This window comes from Lichenostomus cassidix, chromosome 1 (genome assembly GCF_008360975.1).
Source record: "Lichenostomus cassidix isolate B80296 chromosome 1, HeHo_3.0, whole genome shotgun sequence".
NCBI lineage: Eukaryota > Metazoa > Chordata > Aves > Passeriformes > Meliphagidae > Lichenostomus > Lichenostomus cassidix.
The window spans coordinates 108839331-108860660 of record NC_139479.1 but is presented as its reverse complement, the minus strand read 5'-3'; the positions used below and the strand labels follow the sequence as shown (position 1 = coordinate 108860660).

The following is a 21330-nucleotide window of genomic DNA, read 5'->3' as shown; positions in this document are numbered from 1 at the left end:
ATTATTGTTGCCATTTAAATAATTTTAAAAAATGAAAAGGTATGATAGCAGTTGACATTAGACCAAGCGAGTTAAGATCACTTTTAAATACTTAATAATTTAGTGTGACCACAGTTAACACTTTAGCACTACTTAATCCATGAAATAAGCGCAATATTATACAGCTTTATTCTGCACTGAGTCACTCTTCCCCTCAAAGAATGAGAGAATTGCTTACTGTATGATCAAAGTCTCAATTACTTTTTCTCACTCTGCTCAAACTACAAAGCAGTGTAGAAAAATAAAGCCACCTTGTATAGAAGAGAAGAAAGGAAAAGTAAAATTTGCTGTGGAAGCGATAATGAATAAATAGCAGAAAGAGCATTGTTACAAAGCATAAAAGAAGGAAAACCTAGAAAGCTAGGGAAGAACATGTCAGAATTTGTACAAAGAAAATAGAATATAGGTACTGAAGTAATAAACTACAGCACGTCACAGCAAAGGATAGTTGCAATATATAGATTTATAACACTGCATCAAGTACAGTCATTTCATTTTAAATACAAAAATGAAACAGAATGCCTAAATGAAGAGTGAGGAAATGTCTAGAATAATTTACCTTACAGGGAGGAGTAATAATTCACTTAAAAAAAAAAAACCTCATCCAACAGTAAAAATTACAACTATATCAAGTATAAGAATAAAAATCAATTACAAACTGGATCTACATGGAGTCACTTAGTTTTTTTTCCTATAGCTCCCATAAAAACATCAGGAATTCCTTATGCTGAATCCACTTCAGTAAATGCAGCTGATGGTTTGTCAGTGCTTTTATTCAACCAGACTGAGTTGAAGACAATTTTCCTGAATATATTCACAATAAAGGGGTGACATTTTATTAATAAACCATACATAATATTATCAGAAAAGGTCCTGGCTTTCATTCTGTTTAATGGACTGAATTCCAGAAACCACATTCATATCTGAAACCTGTTATTACTTCCCTAAAATAGCAGTAAGTGAAACGATGCCATACATCCAGTTTATTTAGTAGGGACTAAAAGTCAGTAAAGCCACCTGGCACACAGCAGTACAAAAAAAAAAAACAACCAAAAAACAGCAACAAACCTAAACATATCAGAGAAAAAAATCTGACCTTAAACAAGCTCTGTTCCATGTGAGTTAAAAGCAGAGGTCTCTTTCATAAAATTATTGGATGGTGATATCACTTCTTTCCCTGAAAGTTCTAAAGACCTAAACACTAAGTTAGATAACACAAATATGTAATTGATTTGACAATAAATTATAGCTCATCTCATGGAATATGCTTTTACACTCATGCATACTAGACACACTTTAATTACTTATAGTAAGAAAATAACTAACTGCCTCTTAGCAGACATTATGTGTAAGAAATCAGGGACTTGGATTACACAAATATAAAGTGCCTATAGTTTTCTACTCTTAACTCATGGCTGCAAGCCTGCAAAAAAAAAACACAGTGTAAGCAACTGAAAATGTTATGGAAAAGCTGGAAACATTTTTGGAGTAAAAAATAGTTCAGAACTGTCCTAATTTTAAAAGGCAAAGACATACACAATACTGCACATACTGTATCTATAGTATAGTAGGATGCGAAGAAATTCCATGCAGAATTTTACTAGAGTTGGTGGAATGTGAGTTGAAGCAATCATGAACTTTTCAGAAAAAAAAAACCACTGACAATTAAAATAAAAAGTAAAGTCTAATACCTTTTACTGCTGTTATTTAGAAAATGTAACCATTTGAAAAATACTCCAATTCAAATGAGATCTGGTCAATCTCTCTCTAAAAGCAAAGACACAACGACATTGCTCATGATCTTGATCTTGCATTTAGGAGAACCATGGTTTGGCTCCTTTTCTGAGGCACACAGAAGAGCACTAAAATCTCAAGTCCCCATATACAAACAGGTTGTTTGGAATTGCTGACTACTCTCTGAAAAGCCTCTCTATTTCCTATTGAAGCAACTGGCACTTAAAAAATGTATTTCTCTCAAAGTTTGCACATGCAGTGGAAATAAAGGAACTACTAACCTGTTGATCTTATCCATCTTCCTATGTGGCATCATGTTTTTAACTACAGAAAGAAAAGGGGAGATTGACAGAAATTTCTGGACAGAAGTAAAGTCTTTTCTCATTCCTTGCAGAATAGATTAATTTATGCTTCCTTATAAAAAACCTCAAAACTAAACAAACAAAATCAAAACTAAATAATGCATATAAACTAAGGCATGGAGGCAGTTGGGAAGGCATAAAATGGGCTTTACTAGATAAAAGCTAAGACATGGAACAGAAAGAGCCTGGAATGAGCAATGTGAGCAACAATAACACCCTTCCAAGCCACTGAATGGACAACTAACTAGCACAGTCCTAACCAATCACACAGTTTGGCTTTGTACCTGTCTACACTGCAAAAAAACATATAAGCATCATGGAAAAGAGCACCTGGGTAGCCAGAGAGACCCTCTAGCAACTTCATTAATCAGTAGTTTTCATTCCATCCTGATAAACTCTAGTCCAGTTGGTATTTACTTATCTGCAACAACAAGCAGCAACTTCTATCCAAGATATTCTGTGGCAGCTTAATTGCTCTGCTGCCTCTCCTGAGCTAACCCAGAAACAAGGTTAACGTCTGTCTTCTGGAAGATGTGGAACTTCTGACATCAAAACCACCTCAAGGATTTTTACTTGTTTATTTCTTTAACATCAAAACAAGAGTTTTTATATTAACACACACTTTCAGCTCCCACTGAACACCACCTGAAGACAGTCCCTCCCTGGCTTTTTATCACCTCACTGCTGCCCTACACAGCATCTCAAATGCTGAAGCAAGGATGATATATTTTATTTATATTAGCAGTCACGGAGTGTATTTTCTGCACCGTAAGAAATCAAACAGAAACATAAGATGTTCAATTAAGCTGCAGATCATAGACAAAGCACATCATGCCCCTCAGCAACACCTCCCATTTAGTGCATGGAAATATGCTGCAGTCATGACAAATCCTGGTGAAGTTTCTCTTAGTAATTACCCTGCTTAATTCACGTTGTCTTTACATGGTAGCTTTGATATGGAAAAATATTTAGTGTCATGTATACCTAGGCACAATGCTGCTATCAACAAACATAAACTCTCAGCAGAGCTATTGTCAACACCACCCTGCATATTCCTCTTTCAGCTTCAACTCTGCATGCTCTTTGCCCCTGCCTGGCCCACCTGGGAACCAACTGGAGTCATGCCAGGTCATTCTGCTGGCCAGAACCAAGCTTAGAGGCATTCCCAGCCCCTCAGATGTGCAGAGCAGCCTCACTTTTGCAGAGGGCAGTTCACCCCTTGAATTAAACTTCTCCTTCTGCTCCTTCTCTGCACTATGAACCTCAGCTCCATCATATCCAGCCCCAACAGCCAGCCCTGCTCCTAGCCCAGCTGCTGATGCTCTATCCTTGCTTGCTTCCATTCCTAATGCTGCTATTTGGTGCATTTTCCTTCTTAACTCTCCCCTCTTCAGCCCTTCAGTTTGACTGAATGGTGCTTCAGTTGGCTCAGAGCAGTTCTGCTTCACTCAGCTGCTCTATTCCATGTTTCCCAAGGCAGAATGACTGCCCTCAAATCATTTAACATCATGCACATGGAACCACAAGTAGAGGCAGCTTAACAGGTCACCTCTATGCAGCTTAAACTTGCCATTGTTAAAGAGTCATTTGTCACCTTGGAACAGAAAGTTACAAACCCACGGCAAGTTGAGGTGTTTCAGTCCACATGGTGAATTACCACTGCTGCCACATTCAATCTAGTGTACACACAAAACTCATCAAGATAATAAAAAATTAAAAGAAAACACTAAATGCACAAAGCACCAATTGACAGGTATAAGATCTGATTTTAAGCCCATTACAAGACCCCTTTTCAGTATACACTTATACTAGCAAAAACCATTTAAAGAATACAATCAAAGAATGACTTTTGTTTAGGGATTCCCAAACATAAATGGTGTCAAAATTGTCTCTTACAGAGTATATAAAACAGAGAGGCTTCAAACTCATCTATGTTTCACAGGACTTGCAGAAAGTATTGAATGAATAACTTGGTTTGTAATTGCTGAGATCTGAAAATTGCTCCACAAGTAGCACTTGCATGTATTAAAAAAACCCTATCGAGTCTGAAGTGTTAGACTTCGTATTGTATTATTTCACTTTGAAGTACAATGCAGACATTCTCAATGAGCTGTTTGCCCTACGAACAAAAGGGAAAGAAATCCAAAACAAACCAGTCTTTGTTCAAATTGAAGAAAGCATGCTTGTGTGGAAGGGTAAAAAACAAACCAAACTCCAACCAACCAAAGAACACACAAAAGTCCCAACCCCTAAACACAACAATCAACAAAAAAAAACCCCCAATCTCCATGAGGAAAACAAGTAACAAGTTATCAAAACATTATTTCTTCAGTTGATTTTACCTTCAACCAGAATAAAACAACGCACAGTCATAGTACTCAAAAGCCTATTAAATTCAAATTTCATCTCAAACTGGGGCAAATAACGAAGTATTAAAGTTACCTGCAGATGAGAAAATCCTTTATCAAGGTATATTTGAAACACACCTTTTTCATTAGACACAGCCCTGACTGCTCATAGTGTTGAGGTACTTCAGCAATTGTGCAGTTTGGTTGATGTGCAGTTGCAGCTGCAGGAGAGTCAGTGTGAATGAAATGCCTCTGGATTTTGATAGCAAGTGCTATGCCTGCTTTTGTGTCAGCTGAATTTTAAACCTGCTCATCACAAGATTTAGGAAGATGCTCCTGTTATCATCACTTCAATTCATATTCAGGCATTTCATGGTTCAATTAATACCACAAGACAATGGTAAAGGTCTGGGGAAGCAAGAAGAGGAACAGCCAGGTAGAAGGATGGATATGCTCTGGTTTGTAAAACCAAAGATTTAAGCAGTTTGAACTACAAATCAATGCAGTGTTCACATCCAGCTTCATGTAAACCAGAAGGAAATACCAACCAGGCTACAAAAGTGGGAGTTAAAACTCTTTTTTCTTTTTCTTTTTTTTAGCAGTGCAATAAATTGTCGCCAACATTCACAAAATCCATTACTGCTGAACTTACTAACAAGCCTACTCATAGAAAGATATGAACACTGATTTTAGCATATAAGCAAAGCTGATATAATTAATCAAGATATCAGAAGATATTCCTGTTGCAACTTTTAAAGGCAGCAACTATTTTTAAATATAACTCAGATTATGTACAAAGTGCTATATTTGGATGACACACGGTATCCATCCATATTTAGTAGTCACTTAAAAAGAAAACGGCATTGGTATTTTGCTACTGCTATGTTCCTAATACTGTTTATTAACACATCTAAGGTAAAGTCTCACTGTACTTTGCTTAGCTTTTCAACTTCATTAAACGCAATTCAGATTATTTCTGTAGAACACATAGGATGAATACAGCCTATTCTACATTCAGGTGATGTAAGTCACCAATACTTGGATCTATTCTTATACTATCAGAAGCTACTCCAATAGCTAATTAATGCTGACAAAAATTCGAGGCTTTTTAAAAATCTGCTTTTATGTTAGCAATTACTCCTAATATAAGGAAGGGTTTTTTTCTTATTAATTTTCTTATTCCAGGACTACCATACTCAAAGCTATGCTTCTAGATACAATCCAGCCTAGTATATAAATCCATGGCACTAATCATTCCTCTTGTGAACCTGCTTTAAGTTTATTCATAAGACACATGCAGCTATGAATACCTCCCAACAACAGAATTAGTAAGAGAACACACAAACTACCCTTCACTTCCCTCATTTGGTAGATTTAGATACCCAGGCAGTTGGAAACAAATACAAAATACCTTTAAAGTTCACAAACTACAGTCACATTTGAATCAATTTTGGTTCCATCAATAGTCTATGTATTGTTATTAATTAAGGCATCACTCAAAGAAAACATAAAAAATATTAATGAAAAATACTAAATACTTCCATATGGCATGAATTACTGACACTCAAAATCAAGATTTCCATTCACTTCCATGAGGCTTTTCACTGGATTCTCTGTATTTGAATTAATGTTTCAATTCAAGTAAGTAGTCAGATTTGATAGCATAAGTTTTATAGAAACAAAGTTTTCAAATTAGAGGAAAACACTGCTTATTGTTTTCACAAGAAAGCTGAACTTCAAGGGTGTTGTATTTCCTGAAAAGAGCATCTGCTACGTAAGAAGACAAAACCAGACACAAAATATCTACTATAACCTTTCTTCCACCTCTTGTAAAGTGTGTTCTTCAGCATGTAAAAAAAAATTCTAACACAATAACAGTCAAGTAAGTCATAGCTGTGACAAAACGGTAGAGCCCAAATATGAAAGCCATAACTGAATGGCTATCTGGCATCCTGAATTTATCCCACTCACTAGAATTTCAATGTAATTTTTTTTTTGCCTTGAGGCTTTGAATTCATGATTGAGCATTTCTGCACTCTTTCCTCTACTCACATCTTCTATACACATGCTTGTTCATCACATGGCACTACTCAGCAATTTTTCTGCAAACTTTTAAGTCCTCCAGATTTCAAAACCCTCATTTTCTACAAGCATGCTGTTTCAATGCCTCATGAATATTGCTGTACAAGCATAACTGAAGAAACTTTTTAGCTTTTAGTTCGGCCACATAACAGGCTTCCCAGAGAATCTAGAAGAACTGCATCTGAGGCACATTTTAAACACTTCCTTCCTTCTAACAGCATTTAAACCAACTGGAACTTTGACAATTTAAGCATCCATGTTGATAACACTTTTGCACAAAAAGAACCACTAAAACAACATGATAAGTTTTACGTGTCACAAACTAAGTATTTTAACTACCATTTAAATGCCAATTTATGTGAAATCAAAACAGATTTTTTATAAGTTTGAAGTGTTTTACCGGATTTCTGTAGAGTTATTTTTCCATCAATTGTTAGTTCTGACTGATAAAAAAGACATTTCCAATTAAAACAACTGTTGCTACTGCAGTTGCTGGTAATGTTGCACAATTCATTCCAGCAGGTCTGGGGTACAACAAAAGCCTTTACTTCCAGTTTTTTCAATCATACACTCAGTGGTTGATTATAAGTAAATCCAGCATAAGCAAGTCACTTGGTTTAAAAGTCCTCCAGAAAAAAAAAAATCAATCCAGTTAAAACAAATTATGCAAAGCACAACTAACAAATGTTTCAGTATTCAGCTACAAAATTTTTCCTAACAACTTCTGCAGAAGAAATACAACTCCAAAGCATAATGTTGACCATTAATAAAACTTGAAATACAACATGGTCATTCATAAGTGTAGCAGCCACAAGCAGAAAACACTAATCTAGACCTGTGAAGTCATCTTCTAAATAAATTTCCATGACTGAATTTTAGTCTTTCATGGAACATTTGCTCTGACACAAAACAAACCATTTCCACATCTACAATTCTAATAGTTTCCAAGTGTGTCCTACATGTATAATTAAAACAGAAGGACAAGAGTCAGACAATTCCATGAAATTGAGGATACAATACAAGCCAAGCTTCCCCACACAAAACCTGCTCAAGTTTTTTATACCTTTTTACAGCATGTTAATATAGCAGCCAGTTGTGGCACACACCAATGAGGATTAAAAGCCCATTGCAGAAGTTACTGCAAGTTATTCATTTTTGCTTGCTTGCTCATTAAAAAACAACAACAAACAGCAAAATAATATCTTTCTTACTTACCCACCACGTACTATAGAAAAGGAAAAGCACTAAGCATAGCTGACAAGCAGGGATTCTATTAACCTTCAGTTACTCACCTAGGAAAAAGAAGACAAAGTGATAAGCACACTTTGTGTGAGGAAGCAGACAATAGGGTGAATTTTTAATGTACATAATAAAACTCCACGCTTAGGAAATTTTTGAATGAAAGTATCTTTAACGTCAAGTTAGAAGTACAGATATGGAAATATTTCCCAGCTAAGTGGATCACAAAACAATAGTTCAGTGGAGCTTGCATTTCTGTAAAACCTGAGCAGTCGTTCAGCTTGAGCACTGGCACAACTCTGCTCTGCTACCTCAAGAGCAGTCCCAAAATCTTTAGAAATGAAAATGGGTGAATACTGTGCATTCAGAATACACTGCTTAAACATTTCAACAGAACACAGTTACAAAACAATTAACTTTTGCGACTACCATAATGGCATTCAAGGTTTCCCGTGAACCTAGTGGAAAATACAAAGTTCTGCCTGATAAAATTAGACAACTTTTCTGAACTGGTATATTTATATATTTTATTATGTTCTCTTTACCAGAATAGTGAACACACTGAGCTTTAGGTAATGTCAAATGAGTATGAGTGACGATATGTTCTTCTACAGATTTAATGAATTAAGGAGTAGCATAAATGGAAAGCAATTATAACTACCAGAATAAAAGTTTTATTCATCATTGTATACACATAAGCTACATTTGTTAAAACAACTCTGGGTTCTCAAATGTTTGCAATAGACAGGAAAAAATGAATAATAAAGCCTGTACCAAGAACACTAGTATCTTTCTATAGTATGTTATACAAAACTACATTGGGTTTAGGAAAGCCTGTGCCTTCAAATCTGGGACATTTGCCAGTGAATTAAACTTCAAAGGATGTAATAAAATAGATGTTGCTGGAAACCGAGCATATCTGAAAGACCTAACTACTCCACACGAATGGAATGTGTAGTCACAACCTTAAGGAATCTAAAATACAGCTCTTCAGAACTACCATTCACAAAGCCCCAAAGCAGCCCAGCTGTCCCCTCAGGCAACAGTGGTGACACTTCCACATCTCAGTGCATGGAGAGGCACTCACATCTCACAAATCTCACTTCAGCACCCAGACTGCTGAACTGACACCGAGGTCATCCAGACCAAGTAGGACTACTTGGTGCTTTGCACAAATCCTCACAAATTTCCACTGGTGTGGAGAGGACTGTTCAAACTGCTCCTGTTTTACCCCTGCCACTCTTCATTGTACAAACACAGCCCTCTTGCAGTGGTTCTTCAGCAAAAACTTTCAAATATTGTGAGCAGAAGGTTAGAATGGCTTCAACTGTGGACAACCTAAGAAAATTTTCTATCACAGCAGCTCTTAGATGCCATTGCAGGCTCTTATACATAACCAAGGTGAAGGAAAGGCAGTCTTTTATCATGTTTTTCTCAAGTGTAACTGCTGAGTGTAATAGTGTTGTAAGCATATGAAAAACTACATAAAATTTCTCATAACAGAAAACTTAAATACTCCTGCAGGGCAATAGCCAATCTTTAACAAGGTTCATAATGGTACATATCAAGTTCTAAGACCCAAGTACATAACTAAGTCAAACCAGGTCGTCACCATTTAAGTAGAGACTGCAGAAGAAATGCATGGCAGAGAGACAATCATGGAAACATTATGGTTGGAAAAAATTCCAATATCTTAATCAAGCCCAGCCTTCAACTGAATACCACCATGGCCACTACACCATATCATGGAGTGCTGCATCTACTCATTTCTTGAACACTTCCAGCGACAGCAACTCCACTTCCCTTGGCAGACTGTTCCCAATGCTTAACCACTCTGGCAGGGAAGCAATTTTTCCAAACATCCAACCTGAAACTCACCTGGCACAACTTGAAGCAATTATTAAGCAAATAAAAACTTCAGGGAATAAAGACCTGAGTATCTCACTTTAACAGGAAATCCAGCTGAGCACAAAACTTGCCCTGTTCAAGAAGAGAGCATTAATTTCTGCTACTGGCTGTGGAACTTCCAAATGTATCAGGTAACTAAATTAGCACCCATAAACCATCTATTCCCATTTATTGTTTAATACTACGTGTTAGAAGTCCTTCAAATGCTGTCAGTACCAGCATAATTGTGGATGTCTCCAGTTTACATTCAAAAGCAGCAATATGTGTAACCTCAGCTAGCAAGGCTAAGGCTTACCTAACTTCACAAAATTTTAGAACTCATAGCACCAGTAAAAAACCCTCTGGTGAGACAAAGCTTTTTCATAAATAAGCAAGTGAAAACCCATGTAAATAGCATTTAAAGTAATTAAACATTGCCATATAGTTGAGTGTTAAACATCAAGGCTCTACCATTAAATCAAACCATCAAGTATTGAACTCTATACCTAGTTTCCACCAGGGCAAAGAACAAAGCCATTCACCAGCAAGGAAAGGGTTTACGAGGTTCTAATATACACTATATTGCTTTTGTTGCTACAGTTAAGAGGAGCTACTTTTTTATTGTTTTAAATAAAAGCCACTCTTTCTGAAACAACTACTACGAAGCATAATTTAGAGACAAAAAAGCCTCTATCTTCTTTCATAAAGTCCTTCAAATTACATCAGTGCTGCAGTGAAGAATCATCTAAGCAACTCCCTTTTCCAACATTTTGTGATTTTCCAGTGTCAGACTATTAATGTGACAGCAAATTGTAGTCATTAGTCAAAAATACTGAATAAAATGGTTTACATGCTTAAAGTGACCTTGAGATCGTGTTGTACAATACTGATAGCCAAAACAATTGCTGTTTCATGACTGCTCCTGACTACATCAAATCATACTTCTATTTCAAAACTCAACTACACCTCTTTTTTTAATTCTATACTCCATTGTCATTTTCAAGTATATGTAGGACTACATAGAAAATCTGAACATAAGTGCAGACAGCTAGAAACATCCCTAAAATATAAAAGTCATCAAGAAAATTTACCATGCTACTGGTATATAGGCACAGCAATGGCATTGATGTAGTATGGAAAAACTGTACATTCAAATTCTTGAGAAATAAACATCTGCCCACACAATTAATAATCGCAACACTGTATAAAAGCCTTGTCATTCCAAAAGCACTTAACAGAAACAAAAAATCCAAGAGAGCTAGTTGAAATTCGGTCTTCTTAATAAAATTATTATTCCTTTTGTGGCTTAGTGTGAGGGAAGGAAGGGGACACAACACAACACAAATGACTAATTTTATTTCTTTCCTTCTTTGGCAAATAGGAAAACATGTAAATGATTAAAAACATGGTAAAAAATGGTAACAATTGTCTCTGTTACTTTTCAGAAAGGGGACATGCATATCATGACTTCTGAAAGTTTTTTTTTTTTGCTATCTAGCACTTCTCTGTAAGTGCCTGTGTGTAAGTAAATACTGTAACAAGCTGTCTAATTTCACTGAAGGAAGATAAACATATGCTAAATAGCCTGTTCTGCTTCGAAATGCACCCATAGAAAAGTTTCATCCCCAATTATAGTGGCATTCCAGATGACTTGTACAGTTAATCTTATAGCCTTCATGATCAATTCCACTTCCAAAGATATACAATTAGCTTTTGAATAAAAAGATACTTCAAACAGCTTAAGGCAAATATGTTTATTTCCTTAAAAGGAAGTTAAAATCTTTTTTAAAAGGGCAGGATTAGTAATTATTGAGCATTTCAAAGATACAGCTAAGACATGTACATGTAATTCTAATGACACAGCTCCTTTGAGTTTTACATGACTTTTATCCAAAAGTAAACGTATGCAGTGTTCAAGGACAGAACTTGAAGTTTTCACCTCAAAAAAAAAAAAATCCCGTTGTCTTAGAAAAGTATGATCAATTTTTTTGCTTCTTACCATCTTCTAGCTACACTGCCTTGCTCAAAATCCAGGCCAGATAAAACAGGGAATCACACTATGAGTAAAAACATGTCACAGCAAGGCAGACAGCACTCCCTCCCTGCTGTAACTTAGGTCAAAACTAGACAGTCTTTTGTGGTTTGGTGGGGTTTTGGTTTTTTTTTTTACAGGTAGCAATCGGTAAACTTAAACTTCTCATAAAGTACAGTAGCAGTTAAAGAAATCATTAAAGCACTAGGGCACCTTCTGTAAACATCTGTTCAGTGCAACAGACAGAAGAGTTACCTACTCAACAGATGATGCAATCTACATGGAAGTTTAAACAGAAAATCCTCTATTATGTGGACTTCAACTGCAGAAAATCTAACATGTAGGTTAAGGTGCACACTGAATACCAGCATTCAGATGTCTATACATGAAAAATGGTGTGATAGTTGCATATTAATACCAAAGGTTAATTCCTGAAAACTTTCTAGTCAATTAGATATTTAAGAAATCATTTAGCTAATTGAACTTTTTAAGACTGCAAAAAATTGTTAAGAGGTACATTTCTTTTCTAATTATCTTTCTACAGACTCCTCAAACTTCCAGTGCAATTAAGCTTAATAAAAACTTTAATGGTTTCAAGACAAATGATCATCATTCTGGTTGTCCTAGATAACATATATCCTTCACAAAAGGTTGAGCAGCGACATCCTTCACACAACTTCCACACACCAATGCTCTTCCAAAATGGATAGTATCTCTTAGCATGTCATCTTGGGTCAGGCATAATTTAGCTATTGATGGCATCTGCTTGTAATACTAATTTTCATGGCAGCAAGTAGCAAGGACAGGATTTTTTCATTAAATACTAAGTATTTTCTATCAGATTCAACATGGAATTTTGGGTACACAATAGGCATTTTACATTATAAATGCAGGACCTCTTTCACTCATGCAAGAAACCTAGTAAACCACCAGCAAAGAGATACAATGGAACTACTGTTGTGTTTTATGAGAAATGCAAAATGGATGGAATACAGCATCAGCAGCAATGACAGAGCAGTGCTCTGACAAGCAGGAAAGCTCCTCGAGAAGGGCTGAGGTGCATGAGCAGGAACCAGGAGCCAGAGCCTGCTGGGGGCAATGACAAACAAGCTGCATTTCAGTGATCTGCTATGACACAAGAAGCCAGTGATTCATGACAGAACCAAAAAATGTAAACTCATTACTTAGCTAACTCATTCTGTAGACAGTTCATCTGGTTTTAACTAGGTGGTAGGACAAATCAACACAAATCTAAATTAAAAACTTCTACCTCAACTCTAGGTGCAACCCATTCCAAGTTCAGTGTTTTCCATTTGAGCTACATTAACTTAGTCTCTAAACATTAAAACTCCTTCCAAGAATTGCTCAAAAGCAATTAGAATTATTAAGGAATACAATTTTGTGAATAATTAGCCCCCTATATTTTGCATAATCTTCTTCAGAGATACAAAGCTATTTTTGTGCTGCCTTTTCCAAACACAAAGTGCTTCTTTCATCTATTACACAATATGGATCTGAGTATACCAGAGAGTAATTGCAATTATCAAAACATCAAATATAGGATAAAATTAAAGTATTGATCAAAGCTTTCATATTTTTGTCCAAACTATTTGGAAACACACTCCACAATCTAAGAATATAAAAGAGCTCATGTATATTCACACACAGCCAGATTAACACACACCCAGCACTACAGAGGCAATGTTTGAAACACACCAGCTCTGATACCTGAAAGATCTCTGTATCACTGAAAAAACCTTTAGTCTAGTGACAAGAACAGTAAGATCAGCATCACACCAAAATGCACACAGAGAGTGATTGGGTTTTGCTTTCTTACAACTGACAGCATTTAAATTCAAAGATTAAAAGGCAACCCCAGTTTCCTTGCCAAGCTTTGTATTTACCACATGACATTTCAAACCAAGACACAGAAAACGAAACACACTGAACTTTATGGGTGGTGACTCTTCAACTATCTTCACAGGTTCATTTTTAACACATCTCTAAGTAAAACAACAAATCTTTTCAAGTAATCCTCTGCTAACTGGAGGCCTGTCATGTATGACAACTAAATCAGCTTATCTGAACCAAGCTTTGTCTAGTTGTTACTTAAGATTACAAGTGATAAATAGCGTGGAAATGGTATATTAGACCTTTATACTTACTGCCAATCAAAACTGAGAGCAGCACCTGAAGACAGTAAAATCCTGAGATACCACATCACATGGGGATAACAAACTGACCCCCGTCACTTAAAAGCTACTTTTTTCAAAATTGCAAGTATTTAAGTGTTTATAAGACATTCTTTAATAGAAATCTAGCACAGACATCTTTTGAGTACTCTATACATACTTAGTGGTAACATATTCCTGTAAAAAGCCCTAAGTATAGGTTTCTGTTTTAGCCTATTGACTTGCACAGCATTTTAAGCTACAGTGAGATGAGTGATATTAGTGAGGTAAAATAAAGGGGAACAAGATGGTATTTACTAATTGTGTGAGATTCCTAGACTCACCAGGGAGGTGGGCACAGCACCAAGCCTGACAGAGCTCAAGAAGCACTTGGGCAAAACTCTTGGGCACAGAGTGTGATTCTTGGGGATGGCTCTGTACAGGAGCTGGACTTGATCCTTGTGGGTCCCTTCCAACTCTGCATATTCTCTGATGCTGTGATAGTTAAAACTATGGCTTGCAAGCCAAAAAAGGGTGGTATTTCTTCATTCATCTTTAGAGATCCACCAAAAAAAAATCCATAGCCCATACAAGCTACCCAATTGGCGCAAGGATTAATTTGAAAAAGGCAATCTCTTAAAACTCTTTGCTATTGCTTCTGAATCACACACTTGCACAAATGATGTTAAATTACATGGGGGGAAAAAGGGAAATTCCACCACAGTAGACAGCATTTCTTTAGTAGAAAGACACCCACAGATACCTAGGAATGTAATTTTTAAGTAATAAGCTATATGCTTGGTGTTACAACTCCTAGCACCTGGCAAAATCTGTAGCTAAGAAGGCCTAAGAATTTAAAAATAACTGAATCACAGGCTTATTTGTAATTTCAAACAAAATCATCACCTGCATTTAGCATTACACATATTTAGACAAGCTGCCTGTCTCTGTTCCCAACCACCTCTTTCCCTCTGTCATCTCCAACTTGTCACTTTTCACTTCCAAATATGCAGATTTTTTTTTTCCCTTGGATGACTTGTCATTAAAACTGTCAAAAACTGTAATTATTTATGTACAGCTATTTATTATTAATCTAGCAAAATCTTCACAGACATCACACTGCTCCTGTTTGCTTCATGTCATTCTGCTGCCAGCCCTGGGTTTCACTGCTGTTGGTTTGACGCTTTTTCAGAGATCAGCCCCATTTCCCTTGTTGACCATTTCCATAGCACAGCACGCAGACATGCTGGCAGCTCTTCTGCTCCTGGTTGGTTTTCATTTTATCAACTTGACACTCTTTGAAACATTTTCATGTAAGACCACAACAACTACAAAAAACCCCCTAAATTACAGAGATGTTTTATGCAGATTAGTAGCTTCAATTAGTTTTGGTTTTTTCCCTCCAATAATGGAAAAATTTTCTCAAATTTGGAGGTCCCTTCTTTCAAAGGGTATTGCAGATGAACATTTCAGTTACATATAAAATCATGCAAACACATGACTAAGTGGGTCCAACCTAAAATTTAAAACATGAAAAAGTAAGAAAAAACATGCCTTTTGGCTAGATTGATTTTCTACTTGGAATATATTTTGGTGAACCAGTGAGTAAAAAAAGGTAGCTTTGTCTTCATGCCTTTCACTTAATTTTCTTACCCTTATTCTCCAATTTAAATCATTTCTGCACCTTTGTATCGTCCAGCTTCTTGACATATCTGATATATCCCCTACAAAAATCCCTCCTTCCCCCTACTCCTCCACACTCCTGTTGTTGAAATTGGGTTCCAATCACTGGCCAGGTAAATTTTAATATTTTTGTTTAATTGGGGATCTTAATGGGTGAGACAAATAGAAATCAAATTAAGTCTTCAATAAGAACCACCACAGATTGTACATGATGACCTGGAAGTAGCTTTTACATATCCTGTGAATTTTCCAAAATAAATTTGTTGTAATACATGACTTGCACTAACAGATTTTTTTACAATTTTTTTTTTACTCTTCCTAATATACTTATAAATCTGCCATCTTCAATCTAAAGGAATTAATACTCCACAAGAAGAGCACAAGCTGAAGTAAAGTCTGCATTCAAAACACAAGAGAATTCTCAGAAAAATAAACCAAAGGTACTACAGAAGGAATTACAAAATCTTCTACTCAGGAAAGCATTTCTCTCTCCCCACTACCTGTCACAGCTGAAACTCAAGCAGCAAGTAATCCTTTCTTCCCTTACTTCTTGTTTACAGGCAAAATTAATAGGAACTTAAAATTTACTATTTTCGCCTGCAATTTTAATTACTTCTACCTTGTCTGACACTACAAGCAGGATTACCTGCATGCTGACCTGCACTCTCATATAATTACTGTAAAAACTATACCTTTTTTCCACTGCATTTGCAATGACTGTTTGAACCAAACTTGTGTTTTATTCCATCTTGCATCTTTCTCACAAAAAGCACCCCAACTGATTATTTTGTTTTATTTCTTCCACAGCACATCACCTTCAAAAAGGAACAATTTGCTTAATCTGGATCTATATAACACAGTGCCTGCAGATGTTTTAATAAAACCTTGAAAGCCATTGTTTTAGGAAAAAACAGTTGAACATCAACAGCAAAGTTTCAAGAGTCTTCTTGAGATCTTTTCCACACAGACTGTACTAAGAAATACTTAGAATACTTAGATTAAAGCCATGTATGATCCTGCTACACCATTTCTGGCTTCTCTCCCAGATGCTTTTACTTGTGGCTTGTTTATTCCTCAACTAACTTCCTTTGGGCAGCAGAAATTGTTGTGGGATTGGGGATGGTAGGTTTTAGGCAAGAAGCTTTCAGATCAATTACTGATATTTCTTTTTTTATTTTTTCCATAGCACACAAACAGGGGAAGGAGTCAAAGCTTTATTCTCATGACAAGGCCAAGAAATGCAGTCCAAAAACCATACTGCAAGACCTACATGTCCAGTTGGAAAGTCTTCTGTACTAAATCTGAGCACAAAAAACTTTTAAGAGCTTATTTATCACAGATAAAATGCAACTTGACATAATCTTCAAGTTCCTGCCATGCCAAACCAAGAAAAAAGGGCTAAAGTCACTTTTGCTGACTTTATTTTCAAATAGAAAAACTCTTTGTGAAAGGTATCAAAAAATAACACAAGAGTAAGCACATTTTCTAAGCTTAAGATTCTAGGCATTTTCACATCCAAGTGCTTAAAGGGGTCACTAAAATATCCATGTGGAGAGGCTTCCTGGCAGCATGGCTGCCTCACCAGGTGGCAAAACAGTCAACTAAATGCAAGGTGAATTTCAAATAATTATGCTGGACATACCACTCTGACTTGAGTACATTCAGTCAGTGGCTGAACTCACACAGCCAAGCTACACCACCCTACATAAGTCAGAACAGCACATCTCATGTCATTCTGCAGCCACTGTTGAGCATGCAGATGGTTATGTCCATTAATCAACACATTGCATAGTGAATTGCTACTTCATTAGTACAGAAAACGCTTATTAGCTTTCCCTTCTATTTAACACCACTGAACAAGGTATGATGGGTTGATAAATCTCCTTAGCAATTTCACTCAGTTCAATCCCTATTTTTTTTATGATATTTCAACAGCTCTAGGCAGTCAAAAAATTATTTAAGTGGGTTTGAGTTATGCAGATTTTCTGGAGTTTTTGATGTTTTGCTTTTTGTTTATTTTGGGCAAAACAGAACAGGACTAAAAGCTATAGAGTCAGTTCAGGCTGGAAACTCAGTCCAACCTGCAAAGTGATCAGGATTTCACATGTCCTTTCCTCAGGTGATTTGCCTATGTGGGAAAATAATAAAAAAAATACAGAAGGGGAAAAGTGAAACAAGGTCTTTGGGGTGAGTTTCTGAAAAATTAGAATTTAAATATATTGAAACAGATCTCAGTCACTTGATCACTGTCAGTGGAAACCTTCTAAAAAGTAGAGAACACAATTTTTTTCAGTAAATTGTTTCAATGAAGGAGAGACATCTCTAAAGATGGAACAGTGCAAGTGGAACATCATGAAATACTCCTAGTTGTGTGCCAAATTCATTGAAAATTCTCAAAAACTTGAAGTGAAAACTCCCTGACAACACATATATACACACCCAAGACGTAAAGAATCAACTGCACCAGTAAGCATCCACAGTTCCAGGAAAACAAGCATTGATGCCAACTTTCAATAATCCCCAACACCTCAAGCGTGAAGTAGAGCAATAAATTAATCACTGCCTTCCCAATTCTCATTTCCTTCCACTGTTTGAAAGGAGAAGTCTTAGAAATAGATGCCATAGGGGAAGAGCCAGCTTAAGACTGAATGGGTCTGAATCACTGAACACCAGCAAATTCAAGTACACCAATGGAAAGTCATTGCCATTTAATAGTCAAGCCACTTGAAGTTACATATAAACATGGATTTAAAAAATATTTTGTACTCTGCAACTCAAGTCAAAAGCAAAATGAAGTCTGCAATGTTGATAATTTTTCTGTTCACTATTTCTATAATTTAAGACTATCCATGACTCAAAGGCAATAATCAAACATTGTGCTTTAATTTCATGACTGAGGAAATCTGTGCCAAAAAGTCAACATTTTTCATACAAAAGAACTGCAGAAATTAAGGTGCATACACACTGTTGTGTGGTTTGGGGTTTCTTTCTTACCTTAGTGGTATTTGAAGAACACGAGAACAACGGAATCAAAACATGCAGGAAGCTACTTCTACATGTGTGAGGTCAAATCTACATTTCTGCTTTTGTTTTCCAACAACATTTTCCGACATTCCTTTCAATTTGACTTGCAGTGGAAAAGGTTCTACTCCTTCACATGATTTTGTGCGTCTAAAGTCACATCTCTACATGTCAGAACGTCAAAGCTGTTCTCCATTCTCTACAAAAACTTTGGAAATACCAAGTCCCCAAAAAGTGTCCTCTACACTTTCAAGTTTAAAAGGAATTTTTCTCAACCGAAAAGGCAAGCTGAGCTTTTATTCCATAATATTCCAGATATAGATTTCTAGCCCTGTCTACAGCTCCACAGATGACTGATTTTTTCTTTTTTTAGTGTGTTAAAGACAGTGTAGAGCAACTGTGACAGAGGAAAGCTGATGTTGCACACACCTTCTGTGCACTCGTGTCTTTCATGCAAAGCACTTACCATGCTCAGAAGTTACACTCTATGAATATCATTATCACAAAGTCTTCATGCCATTTAGCATGCAGGCACTTAATATATTTCTGGTTTGGTAACCACAACAGGTGAGAACAAGCTCCAGTAAACACATTTGTTTGCCTTCAAATTACAAGTTTAACTGCATTAACATACTGATTTGACAGAGATAATTCAAAAGTTCATCATGCCTAAAACTAAAGTGACATTCCTTTAGAGCCCAGAGATTTTAAAAACAAAAAACATTGAAGAAAAACAACAAACCAAAAACTGTTCCATGATTAATTAGTCCAACTGCCATGTGTTTATATTTGACACAGGGAAGGAAAAACACGTTACCCAAATGGTAAACTTTCAATTCCTGCAGGGGACTGACCTGTAAGCCGTAAGTACATGCCAGTGCTTCGAGGAGCACACAAGTAAAACCATCTCTAATCAGCAATTTTAACACACAAAGCACCATCTGAAATTTTCTAAATGAAATCAGCCAACAGGTATCACTTCAAATCACAACATGCTATAAACTAGCATCTCAGAACAGTTAAGAGAAAAAAACTGAACTTGAGTTGCACAAATGTTCTCTTGTTTTTCTGCTAAATTACACAAACAGTATTACCTTAAAACAAGGATGTTACTTTTAATAACCCTTGAATGAGTCTGAAAAAGTAATAAAAATTTTTACATTTGGACTATTAATCACATGAAATTTCTTTTTGCTACTGACCTGAAATACTTTTAAATAGCATATGGGTTTACCTTTTTTTTGTTTCAGTGGGTTTTTTTTTTGTTTGAATAGGGTTTTTTTCACTGATTGTTTTTTGTTGTTGTAGGGTTTTGGGATTTCTTTGAAAAACTAAAATCATCACATCGAACATTCTTCTTGAGACCACCTTCCAGATTCGTGGTACTGAAAAAAGCACACCTCCTTTTACAAGCTACTGGTTGAATTGATGAGGTCCAAAATGTTAGGGAAGCAAAATCCATTATCAGTTGGGCAGGACAACATTATGTAATTGGGCACTTAAGGTCATCCACAGTTTTACTGTTATAAAACAGCAAAGCACATAAATGAGAAGTTATTGCCTCCCCTGTGTAAATTTCATGGGCATGTTGATAATACAATTGACTGCTTATTGCCACCAAAATAGGGCACATTTTAAGTAATAGCAAATTATTTCTACTGGTAAAGATTTTAACAAATAGCACACTTGGTTTTTGTAGTTTTACTTGAATTACTAAAGAGCTACCAAGTTGTTCACTTGGATAACTATTGAATGTAAAGGAAAATTCATCCCTCATTTCCTTTGTTGTGGGACTTTGTAATCTCTTATCTTCTCAATAGACAATTAGTTAGACCTTCTGTTCCTTCAAATAACCAAAGCATTATTTTAATGTATTCTTTGTTACATGCCTGTGATGTTCTAGAAGATGAAAAACACACAGCTCCAAATCAAACTAACATCTCTACAGTGCTGCCTGACAGTTGAGCAGCACAGAATGACAATGGACACTCTTGGACTCACTGTAGTAGCTCAATTAACAGAATGTTAGCAGTAGGGGTAAAGCAAATCCATATAGATTTAACTTAATATTTGCCTTAAAAGCCAGTTTCCCTTTACTTTTTCAAAGTTAAAAGCTATCTAATTTCTGACATGGGAAAAAACATGCAGCAGTTTTTAAGAAAAAGTATGATCAAAGTTACTTTAATATCAGCTTCATGGTTCCTACCTGTAATGTTAACATTAGTAATGATAAATGAATGTCACAAGTTCCACAGTGGTCATGTCTGAAAAACGGGTACTTTGTCACTGTGCACGATAAAAATGTTCAATAGAAATACAATCCTACATTACAGAAAATCCTTCCTCACCTACTTCCCCTAGAGCCTCACACTCTAACGCTTTCCCACATATCTCTCCAACCTCCCAAACAACTCTAAAAAAACCAAAGAGAAGAACCCAGAAACTCCCAAATTGAAGAGCTCTTCACCTCTTCAATTTGCCCAACAGCAAAGGGAAAGGCATTTGGAATCAGCATCCCAAAGCAGCCTGGGACACCCTGCACAGTGACAGCTGAACTTCAGAGGTGACACCAGAAACACCCATGAGGCAACATGGGAACTCCTTGGGGAACAAAAGCAGATATAGGGAGCCCAAAGTCTCCATTCCAAAAAACAATCGTCCTAAGTGAGATGAGTTATGGACAACAATTTCCAGGCTGCCCTGGAATGATCAGTGATAAAGTCTGAGAAGAC

At 36.3% G+C, this 21330-nt stretch overlaps 1 protein-coding gene and 1 long non-coding RNA gene across 3 annotated transcripts in view; both read right to left on the bottom strand.

The window, feature by feature from the left end:
• Window positions 1-21330, bottom strand: part of CADM2 (cell adhesion molecule 2) — a 558998-nt gene that overhangs the window by 453799 nt on the left and 83869 nt on the right. The gene's annotated exons all lie outside the window — the stretch shown is intronic.
• LOC146445518 (uncharacterized) overlaps window positions 1-21330 on the bottom strand; it is a 107445-nt gene that overhangs the window by 36744 nt on the left and 49371 nt on the right. Inside the window, exon 2 of the long non-coding RNA XR_014855225.1 lies at window positions 7788-7857. This is a non-coding gene — a long non-coding RNA (uncharacterized LOC146445518). The remainder of the gene's footprint in view (window positions 1-7787; window positions 7858-21330) is intronic.